The following is an 11,562-nucleotide window of genomic DNA, read 5'->3' on the forward strand; positions in this document are numbered from 1 at the left end:
AACGTAGGAGGGGTCACATTCAAACGCCCTTACGAACACCTACATCATATTCATAAATACAGAGGACGCAAAAAGTGTGTTCGAACGCGGCCAACCGCGTTCGAACGCCTGCATCGCATTCGCACATATAGAGAACATCTTTTGTGCGTTCAAACGTGATCGGGCGCGTTCAAACATGATCGATGGGATTGTAGTAAGATTAGGGTTAGTTATTGTTATTAAGACTTATTAGCTAGCCTCTATAAAGGTGTGGATGGCAGTCAAATTCAAAATACTTTTGGATTATTAATTTCTTACCTTCTATCTTCTCTTTATTCTCTCTCCCTCCTCCCTCTTCATCAACCTTCCACCTCAATCGTTAGCAAGATCTCTCCTAACTTCTAATCTCTCTCGTCTGTCGACTCCTCCCTCTTCTTTGGGATCTTGACCACTTCTTCCCCGTCGTCAATATCCCTTAACCACATTCACCATCCACCTTCATCTCCATAATCATCCATAATCCAAGCTTCCACTCCACCCGTCACCACCACCATCACCTACGTTCTTTCATATTTTCATCCCAGTTGTAGTTTGAATCTATGAAGAGTGTAAATACAAAAATTGTAGATTAGGAAGTTATGGATCTAATCCACTTAGTTTCATAATTTTCTAAGTACATCAAAATATTTGATGAGTATTTTTCCACAGTTGCGCGGACTGATTTCTATAATAAATCCAGATTTTAAAGGAATTCTATCTTTTGGTACTGTAACCCATCAATTTGGTATCAGAGCCAGATGAACCTTAGACCTCCATTAATGGTTGAAATAAGGAATATGACATCAACAAGGAGACCAATAGAGAGCACACTGACAAGGGAAGACTTAACCCACGATAACCCTAATCGTGAGGCCAATTTCTTTGGAGCAACCATGGTAGGATTGAGTCAACCCAATATCCATGGGTGTGAATATAGGCTTGGCAGACGAACTTAGGGGCATGTTCCAAACATTGCTGTATAGAGTTAATGCAATGCAAAAAGATCATAATGATTTAAAAGAATATGTCATGAACCGATCGGCTTCGTTATCTCCTCGATGATGATCGGTGCCTCAAGAAAGACCAATAGTGGGATCACATTGAACCAACACCCCACAAGTCCAAGTGAGGCATGTTAGTGTCAATGATCCCTTCTTATCTATGCCTACACATCATCCTCCACTTTCGTTATAAAACCCAAGACCGACAATGGTGGAACCTAAAAGGCATGTGGCACCGGTGTGCTTCATCAATGAAGAGGATTGGCACTTTGAGGATAAGGTTGATCCTTTCGGAGATGGTGATGGACGTGCTCAAGGATTTAGATAAGGAGATCAATCCTCTTCGCATCGAAAGCACACCGATGAGCATCACATTCCCAATTCGAAGATGGTGACTCAAGGTTCGATGCGATGTATGTTTCACTTCTAGTCATCGATGTTCGAAACCGATCGAGAGTGTGATGCTCATCGATGGTCTCGAGGAGGATGACGAGGTTATCTAGGCTAAGACGAGAGAGTGTTTCTACCGTCAGCTTGCTTAGCTTGTCTATCACTTGTAAGCCCATCCTGATAGCCCAAGTCTTTGCCCACTTCTAGTAGCCTCTCCCTTATTTAGGTTATTTTCTATATTATTTTTTTTCCTATGATTATGAAATACTTATATAATTTTAAAGGTTTATTTATTCTATCTCATGATCTATATATCTTGATAATTATGTAATTGACATTTACATAATTATGTCTTAATTAGTAAGTTTCTATTTAGTATTTTGATCCTCTACTGCGTTGTTGCCTCTGAGTACATTATCAATCTCGGACTAGGCTAAATAGAACTAGCTACATGTAATTAAAAAAAAAAACCCTAATAAAATTGTTTTAGAATTTATTCCATATTATAATGCTAAATTATCTGATTTGAAGGTTTGGGATGTGAAACCTTCAAATTGAGTTATAAAGATTGAATTTAAAATAGATAAAAATCTAAATAGTCTTAGAGAGCCCCGATGCCTAGTCACTCTCTATTTCCAATTTATCTTACTTGCTTATTATTATTATTATTTTAACCTTTTTAAAGAAAAGTAATCTACGTGGTACTTTTTTGTATATTTTTAGCGTATTCTTTGCCATTATCTCCCTGTGGATTTGACAACCCTATTTTGTACTACAAACGACTACTGTACTTATAGGGTGCTTTTTAGCGTGAGTCAATAGGGTGAGCAAATACGATCATTTCATAGCTTTGGCATACTCGTTTTCAAACTGGGATGCTGTTGGACCATGATCGCAACTTCACCAGCAAATTTTGGTCCTAGTTTTTCAAATTGCAAAGGACTTAGGTCAATCTTAGTTTAGCCTACCACCCAAAGATGGATGGGCAAACTGAGGTGATGTGAACTGCAGACTCGAGCAATACTTACGTTGCTTTGTGGCAAGCCGACCGAGGGATTGGGTCAAATTCCTTCCATAGACTAAGTGGTCTTACAATACGGCTCATCACTCCAGCACTAGCATGACCCTAATTGATGCAAACTAGTCAAATCGAATTGCATCATGAGGACATTAGGCTCGATAGATCGAGTCTATTTATCTTTTAATTGATTCAAGCTTATTTTTTATATAAGCATTTAAGGTAAGTTTAGTTAAGTTATGTAAGCCTCTAATGCAAGTTAAATCAAGGCATATGAGCTTCTAAGGCAAATCTAATTTAGTCATGTATGCATATAAGGTAAGTCCAATTAAGTCATGTAAGTCTTTAAGACAAATCCTAATTTAAGTCATATAAGCTATTAGGACTAAGTCTAAGTAGGACTCATTGTACCGATCTTTCTATATATTTGAGCTAGGCTTATTTGTTTAATCATCCAAGCATTCATGAAGAATTAAGAATTATATTTTAGCCTTAGACTATCTTAAGAGTAAGAGTAAAATAATCTATAAGTAAAAGTAATTTAATTATAGTCATTTATTTTCCTAGGAGTAGATCTAACTTAGAATCCTAATTCTACCTCCAACCTATAGTCACTATCACCTTGAGCAACCACCCTACCTTACGACCATCCACCACCACCCTTGGCCGTCTACCACCCTCCAATAACCAACACAACGTCGGATATTTACTATTTTAACTTTGGTTCACTCTTTTATTTATATCTTTTTATCCTGACCTTCGATTTAAGTGAAACAAGAGCCACTAAAATCCTAACTCATGAGGCTACCTTAATCTAAATTTTCATAATTTTTTTATATCCAGATTGGTCTAGATCTAGTTCATAACATTCATAAGTTGAGTGGTCTTACAATACGGTTCATCACTCCAGTACCGGCACGACCCCATTTGAGGCGGTTTATGGGTGCACCCCACTCGTCTTGCACGCCTATAATCGACTAGCAACATTGGAACTAACTAAGCTCTACTTGGAACTTGCGGACCGATATGTGACTTTCAGAAGGCTCAAGACTCACCTAGCAGCAACCCAAAACTGCATAAAACAGACTTATGACAAGGGCCGACGTGAGTGCAAATTCGAGGTGGGTTAATTGGTGTTCGTTGAGCCCAACCATATCGACAGTTCATATTGAGGCCGATTTTGAACCAGAAGTTGGGCCATAAGTAATATGGGCTATCGACTGGACCTACCCGAAGGAACCTCGATCCATATGGTCTTCCATGTGTTAGTATTGAAGGCCCTAATTAGGCTTAATTAGGTTGTGGGCTCGGCTTTGCCTGAGCCATTGGAGGAGGATAGCCCAGCCGAACTAGTTCAAGTCTTAGGCCATAGACAGCACTATGAGTCCAAATTAGAGACTAAAGTCTTGATTGAGTGGCTAGGCAAGCCCATCGACGAGTCTACCTAGGAGCTCGAGTTAGACATTATGGACCGCTTTTCTAATTTCACACCTTGAGGACAAGGTGGTGGAAGTATGGTAGATTGATATTACTCGGGCCATCATGTGCATGGATATGACTTGTGAGTCTATTTCATGTTTTAATTTCTTAATTTTCTTGATAAATAAGGTTTTTTGACTAGTGCATTCGAACACAAGAAAAGGGCATTCGAATGCCTGCATTACGTTTGCACATATAGAGACACTATTCTGGCTGTTCAAACCCCAGGAAAGGGTGTTCGAATGTGCCATTCGACGACCTACATTGTGTTCACACATCTAGAGACACTGCTTTGGCCATTCGAATGCCTCGCAAGGCTGTAGGAAACTGACTCAAATTAGTCACGTTCAATATATGTGGGATAAATGAATTAGTTAGTGTTTATCTCATATACTCATGAGAATATTCAACTATATAGGTAAATATTATGTTAGTGGGTTTCTCAAACAAATTCCATTTGAGATGGGCCCATATCAAAATCAAAATCCACAGCAACACATTTTATTAGGTCTTAAGTTAGGTCTTAAGTAGTTAAATAATAGCAGCTAGTTTCTTCAATTGAATTCTATATCTATGAGGTATTCATTAGTGTTTACCACTAGGTTGTGTTCTTTATAAATCCAAGTGTGAATCAAGACAATGAAAGATTAGGATTACCATGTATTTTAATACTTGGGGCAGCATAATATGTTGCACACTAAATAAACTACTTGTGATAATTCAATTTTCTCTTATTAACTACTTGGTGTAAATTTTCTTCTTCTTTTGCATAGGAAGGAAACACATTTCTCTCTCAACAGTGTTTACATTAGTTTGTTTTTTCATCTATGATATGTAATTATTGTGATATGAGAAAATTCCACCCTAATTTATTGAAAATATAGTATATTTAGCTTGGTGAAGACTAGTCATTGCTAATATCCAACGTTGCGGCGGTCGTCGGAGTGTGGTAAATGACAAGGGTGGTGGTAGACGACCGTAGAGTAGGGTGGTTGTTGGAGGGAGATGGTGGCTAGGGTTTAAAAGATCAGAAGGTTTCTACGATTACGATCTACTCCTAAAAAGATAAGGACGATCTAATAATTGTATAAAAAGATAAAAACAAAAAGAATAATTTGGCTAAATTCTGATTCATTCTATGATTCTAATCAACACATGTCTACTTCTATTTATAGGAGTAAAAATCCTAGCGAATTAGATCCACATGCAGATCATCCAATTTATTTGAAATTCAAAATAATAAGATAAATCTAACTGTATAACTTAACTCGACTCGACTTAACCCATTCGGTTAGATCGTAATAATCCACCACGCTTCCAACACCTTATCCTCAAGTGATACGATCTCCCCTTTTAGCTAAGGTTCGATCTCTTCCAATTCTCAGATCTGGACTAATTTTGGCACGGAATTTTATAAATAGATCCTGAAAGATGCCGTCGTCAGATCGATGTAAAATTTGGATATGTTGTAGCCCCAGAAATGAGCTTTCCAACAAATTAAGTTTCAGATGAATCGGATATGGGGATCGCGAGATATCGTCTAATTAGTGGATAAATATCATGGGGTCTAATCAGGATCTGCGGATGGAGACACGAGATCCTAGATAAAGGTGGTTGGTGGTGGACCGGTGTTAATGGGGTGGCACCAGTGAAAAGTGGTGGTGGAAGGGTTAGGGCAAGTGTTAGATAGATTGGAAGAAGGGGGAGGAGATTAGCCGGTCGAGGGAGGTTAGAAGCGGCGTTGCCGGGGATCGAGAGAACAAGAATGAAGAAGACGAAGGAGGAAAGGCAAAAACTCAATTCATCAATAATGACTCTTTAGTTGCCATCCACATCCTTTAGAGGCTAATCAAACAATTCAAAATTAACCCTAAATAGTATATTTTCGCCAACCGCATTCGAACGTGCCCGATCGTGTTCGAACGCACCGAGTTTGCTCTTTTCTGGATTTGCAAATGCGATGCAGGCGTTCGAACACGCATCCGAACGCACCTGTTTCCCACATCTCTGGATTTGTGAATGCGATGCAGGCGTTCATAGCGCGTTCAAACACACAATTCACACTCTCTAGACGTGATGCAGATGTTCACAACCACGTTCGAACGCGATTTACAGAAAACTTATTTTCTTAGAAATTAAAGATTAAAACAAGAAACAAAGACACCCCTAAAGTATATCCGTACTCGAGACGACATCGGTGAAGTCCAAATCGTATCAATCCACCACGCTTCCGCAACCTTGTCCTCAAGGTTTGAAATTTGGGAAGTGATCCTTGAACTCTGGCTCAAGCTCCTCCATGATTTGATCTTCTGCATTGGTTCCCCCACATATCTGAAAATAGAGGAAAGATTGGTGCTGAAAAAGAGGCAAGCTCACTTGTGTCCAGTTGGCGCGAAAGGGTATCGACCGCTCGATTCTCGATCCCCTTTTAGTAGACTAATTCATAGTCATACCCAAGGAGTTTCGTGACCCACCATTGTTGGGCTGGGGTGTGCACACGTTGCTCCATGAAGTAGGGTAAGCTACGCTGGTCCGTGCAGATAGTAAACCGTTGGCCAATCAAGTAGGGTCGCCATTTGGTGACGACGTGTAGAATCGCTAGCATTTTGCGCTCATAGGTGGATAGCTATCGCGACTGGTTTGACAATGCCTTGCTCATATATGCCATGGGTCTGCTCTCTTGCATCAAAACTGCTTCAATGCCCTCATCCGAAGCGTCGCATTCCATCACAAAGGGCTTGCTAAATTTCAATAGTGCTAGAACCGGAGCGGTAGACATAGCTGTCTTCAAGGCTTCAAAGGCCTCCGTCGCCTTGCCCGTCCATTGCAACCCACCTTTTCTGAGTAAAGAGGTCAGTGGGGCAGTAATTTTGCCATAGTTGGCAACACATCGCCGGTAGTACCCCGTCAACCCAAGGAATCCCTTCAATTCTCGCTGATTAGTAGGAATCGGCCAGTCCACCATATTCTTGATCTTGCTTGGATCGGCTTCCACTCCTCTTGCTGAGATTATATGTCTTAAGTACTCCACTCGTGGCTCTCCCCAAAAACACTTGCTTATTTTGACTTTAACTGGTTTTGTTGCAAGATATTTAACACCTCACGCACATGCCGCAAGTGCTCGCTCCAATTCCTACTATACACTAGAATATCGTCAAAGAAGATGAGCACATATCGATGCAGGAGCGAGCGGAAAAGGTCATTCATCAGCCCTTGGAAGGTGGCTGGTGCATTGGTGAGCCCAAACGGCATGATTCAGAACTCATAATGGCCATCGTGAGTTTGAAACGTTGTTTTGTGCACATCTTCCGGGTCGACGCGAATTTGATGGTACCTCGCTCTTAAGTCAAATTTGCTGAAGTAAGCCAACACTGTGAGTTCATCCAGCAACTCCTCGATCACCGATCTTTGACGATAATCGCATTCAAGGCTCGGTAGTCAATACAAAATTGCCAACTCCCGTATTTCTTTCGAACCAGCAGCACCGGAGACGAGTAGGCACTTCTACTCGGTTGAATAATCCCTTGCTCGAGCATTTCCACCACCAATTTGCTGATCTCTTCCTTCTGGACATGCGGGTACCGATAGGGCCGGACATTTGCTAGTTCAACCCCTGGAATGATCTAGATGTGATGGTCGTGCCGACGAGTCAGCGGTAGTCCTCGGGGTTCCTTGAATTCCTACAGCAGCTCTTACATGTCAGTGGCTATTTCCTTTGGTGGTGGATGTTCTGTTTCAGCAACAGCCATTTGCAATAGTAGAGCTCGGTCCCCTACACAAGGAAGGCCCACAAGTGGTTGCAATATCGGCCCGTGCCGCGGTTGATTTCCATCCAACAACACCCTTCAATCATTCCTTTGAAATGTCAGTGTAAGGTTTGAGAAATCAAATGTTACGAGCACCAAGCTTTGAAGCCATTGACTCCCCAAAATAATGTCGGCACCTCGCAAGGCCAACAGATAAAGATCCAATGTGAAAGTTTGGTCTTGCACCTTCAATTCCACACCTCCACAAATAAAATCCGCTCGCAATGTGGTGCCATCTCCAATAGTCACATCGAACTCTTCCGTGGGTTCCAACTCGAGTCCAATCTTTCTAAGGAGCCTCTTATCAATGAAGTTGTGGGTGGACCCGGTGTCAATCAAGATTCTCACTGTGGTTTTCTTGACTACACCATTCACCCGTAAAGTCTTTGGTGCAGTTATCCCTGAATAGGTATGGAGGGAGATTTCGGCTATCATGTCCTTCACGGGTTGCTCCTCAACTTCTTCTCCTTGATGTCCAACCATACCTTCTTTTTCAGTTGCAAACTCATCCTCCACATCCTCCAATCCATCTATTAGCATCACCGATCCCATTGGTTTAGCGCAGCAATGCCCGGGTACAAACTTTTTATCACAACGGATGCATAGGCCTTTGGCTCTTCGTTCCTCCACTTGAGTAGGTGTGAGTGCTCGTCCCGGACTCTAGGTGTGTACTTCACATCTTGGGATGGCTTCAGGGGTGCTCGAGGAGGCACCATTGCAGCAGCGGTTCTTGGTACTCTAGTAATATTTCCCGTCGCTATGGTTGGTTGAGCTTGATTGCAGCTTCCTTGGCTCGTCCAACTCTATTTTAGGTGTAACTTTATGGTCCTATGTTTGTCTTCCATGAGCACCGCATCTTCAAAGGCCTCCTTTAAGGTTTTACGCCTTAAAGCCCTCACATCGGCTTGTATGTCTCCCCGTAGCCCGAAGATAAAGGTGCTACGAAGTTGCTAATCCATCCATGGGGGATGACATTTGCTACTTATCCTCTCAAATTCTTCTTGGTATGCCCCAACCGTGGTCTTTTGCACCGTCTTTGAGAGGAGAGCATCGAAGGCTTCATACCCCGACGCTCCAAATCGCCACGTGATATTAGCACAAAATTCAGCCTAAGTTTCGATAGCCTCATTGGCATTGGCTGCTCGAAACCAATGAAGCACCGCATCCTCAAGGTGGAAGCTTGCAAGCGTCACCTTGTATTCTTCCGTCGTACCTTAGTATGCAAAGAATTGCTTCGCCCTATACAACTAATCGATTGGATCGCCACCTTTGAACTTGGGAAATTCAAGATGCACGATTTGTCCTTGGATGCCATTGTCTCATTCTGGATCATGTCCAAGTCCTTGTCTAACTAGAGGAGGATGCACCATGAAGGGTTGATGATCCCTCCTTCGGTTTTGATTAACTCGCTGTGGTTTCGAATTATATTGACCCACCTACGGATCTCGATCTCCAAGGTAATCTCCATAGTGGTTCGCTCGTCAGATGGGTTCACCTGCAATTGGGCCTGGTGGAACCATCCTTGCTTGCCTCTGCCCATAGGGTGGTGGCAGCAGCGGCTCTTGTGGTTGCAAATTCAAAACTGGCTGCGATGGGTTCATTGAAATGGACTCGCGTCGTGGGGTCGATGGTGCGTTCTCGTTTGCCATGGCTTCTCTTGTCGCCTGTAATTTCCACATCATCTCCATCATAATCTAATTATTGATGGCCATTTGTTCAGAAAGAGACCCCAACATGGCTTGAACACTAGGTTTTTCCGTATTTCGATTAGATTGGGTGGTTCCGCAGGTGGAAATCCCCGCAATCGTTTCCCTCTCCTCTATTGAAAAAATCTCTTCTTCATCATCTCGCCATGCAGCCATGGCTCTAGTTGTCGTCATAGGAAGCGCGTGTCCGAGGAATGGTGGCTCTAATACCAGCTTGATATGATCTCCCTTTTTGGCTAAGGTTCAATCTCTTCCAATTCTCAGATCTGGACTGATTTTGGTATGGAACTTTGTAAATAGATCTCGAAAGATTCTGCTATCAGATTGTCGTGAAATTTGGATATGTTGTAGCCCTAGAAAAGATCTTTCCAACAAATTAAGTTTCAGGCGAATCAGATGTGGGGATCTCGAGCTATCGTCCGATTAGTGGATAAATATTAGGGGGTCTGATCAGGATCCGTGGATGGAGGCACGAGATACTAGATGAAGGTGGTTAGTGGTGGACCGGTGTTAATGGGCTGGCACTGGTGAAAAGTGGTAGTGGAAGGGTTATGGTTGATGGAAGGGTTAGGGCAAGTGTTGGATAGATTGGAAGAAAGGGGAGGAGAGGGCCACCCCTACGGGACTAGGAGAAGCGGCGTCGCCGGGGATCGAGAGAATGAGAACGAAGAAGATGAAGGAGGCAAGGCAAAAACTCAATTCATCAATAATGACTCTCTGGTTGCCATCCACATCCTTTAGAGGCTAACCAAACAATTCAAAATTAACCCTAAATAGTATATTTTCACTGACCGCATTCGAACGCGCCCGAACAATTCAAAATTAACCCTAAATAGTATATTTTTGCCGACTGCGTTCGAACACACTGAGTTCGCTCTTCTCTGGATTTGCGAACGCAATGCAAGCGTTCGAATGTGCATCCGAACGTATCTGTTTCTCACTTCTCTGGATTTGTGAACACGATGCAAGCGTTCACAACGCGTTCGAATGCGACATTCGAACGCATAATTCACACTCTCTGGACGTGATGTAGGCGTTCACAACCACGTTCGAACGCACTCCACCCACGTTCAAACGCGACTTACAGAAAACTTATTTTCTTAGAAATTAAACATTAAAATAAGAAATAAAGACACCCCTAAAGTGTATCCATACTCGTGACGACATCGGTGAAGTCTGAATCGTATCATCAAGGTGATTAGTCTCTCACGTCTTTGTACTCGTATATCTTGTGCTAATTAGTGGATTCAAGTTCATCCACTTTGAGTTCGCCTAGGAACTTGACATAGGCTAGCTGGCGCTTGCGGATGTAAATTGGTCACCATAATAAAAAAAAACAAGTATTTCTTTCTGCACTCCTTTAAGTCATTGAGTATAAAGTGGTGAGAGATCATTTGATGGTTAGGTTAAGCTATCTAGGTAGGCTAGGTTGGGTAGTTGTAGCGGGTCATGGGATTGGGCCATTTTTCTTCTCTCATCCTTGAGGATTTTGTTCAATTAGTCCAATTTGGACTCCATTAGAACATCTAAGGAGAAGGCCATATCAAAAGTAATGGGCCTCAAAGCCTTGACCTTATTCTAAATGTCAGGCCTGAGCCCACTAATGAAAGTACTCTTTAGGGCCAAGTCAAGTCATACCAATTAGTGACCCGGTTGCAGATCCCCTCGAACTCCTCCTAGTAAGCTTGAACTATTGTTGACTGAGTCAGCTTAGTCAACATGGCCTGAATGTCTTCTGATTGCGTCAAACCGAACCGAGCATAAATTGCATCCACAAAACCCTACCAAGACTCGAATGGTCTCTATGCCCTCCAAGTGGAATGAAGCTAGTTGGACCTTCTAGCGATTAGGTTTGCCATAGTACGTGAAAAACTGCTCCGCTAGATAGGTCTAGTCTAGTGGGTCTCCTCTAGAGACTTTTGAAAAATCAAGCTTCATGGTTCGAGCTTGGATTGCAAAATGTGGTACATTATCGGGGGCTAAGACCTCATAGTCAAGGCTAGTCATGTGGGTCATGGGCCCACAAGTTCAGCTCATGTTGTGCCAGCGCTACATGTAGGTTTGGCTCAGTCTAATGGCATGGGCTTACTAGGTTGTTCCACCAGCTACCCTTAGGATTGTTCTTTTGGCTCGGGGTCATGCAC

Source organism: Typha angustifolia, chromosome 11, assembly GCF_048772165.1.
Source record: "Typha angustifolia cultivar Huaian chromosome 11, ASM4877216v1, whole genome shotgun sequence".
Taxonomy (NCBI): Eukaryota; Viridiplantae; Streptophyta; class Magnoliopsida; order Poales; family Typhaceae; genus Typha; species Typha angustifolia.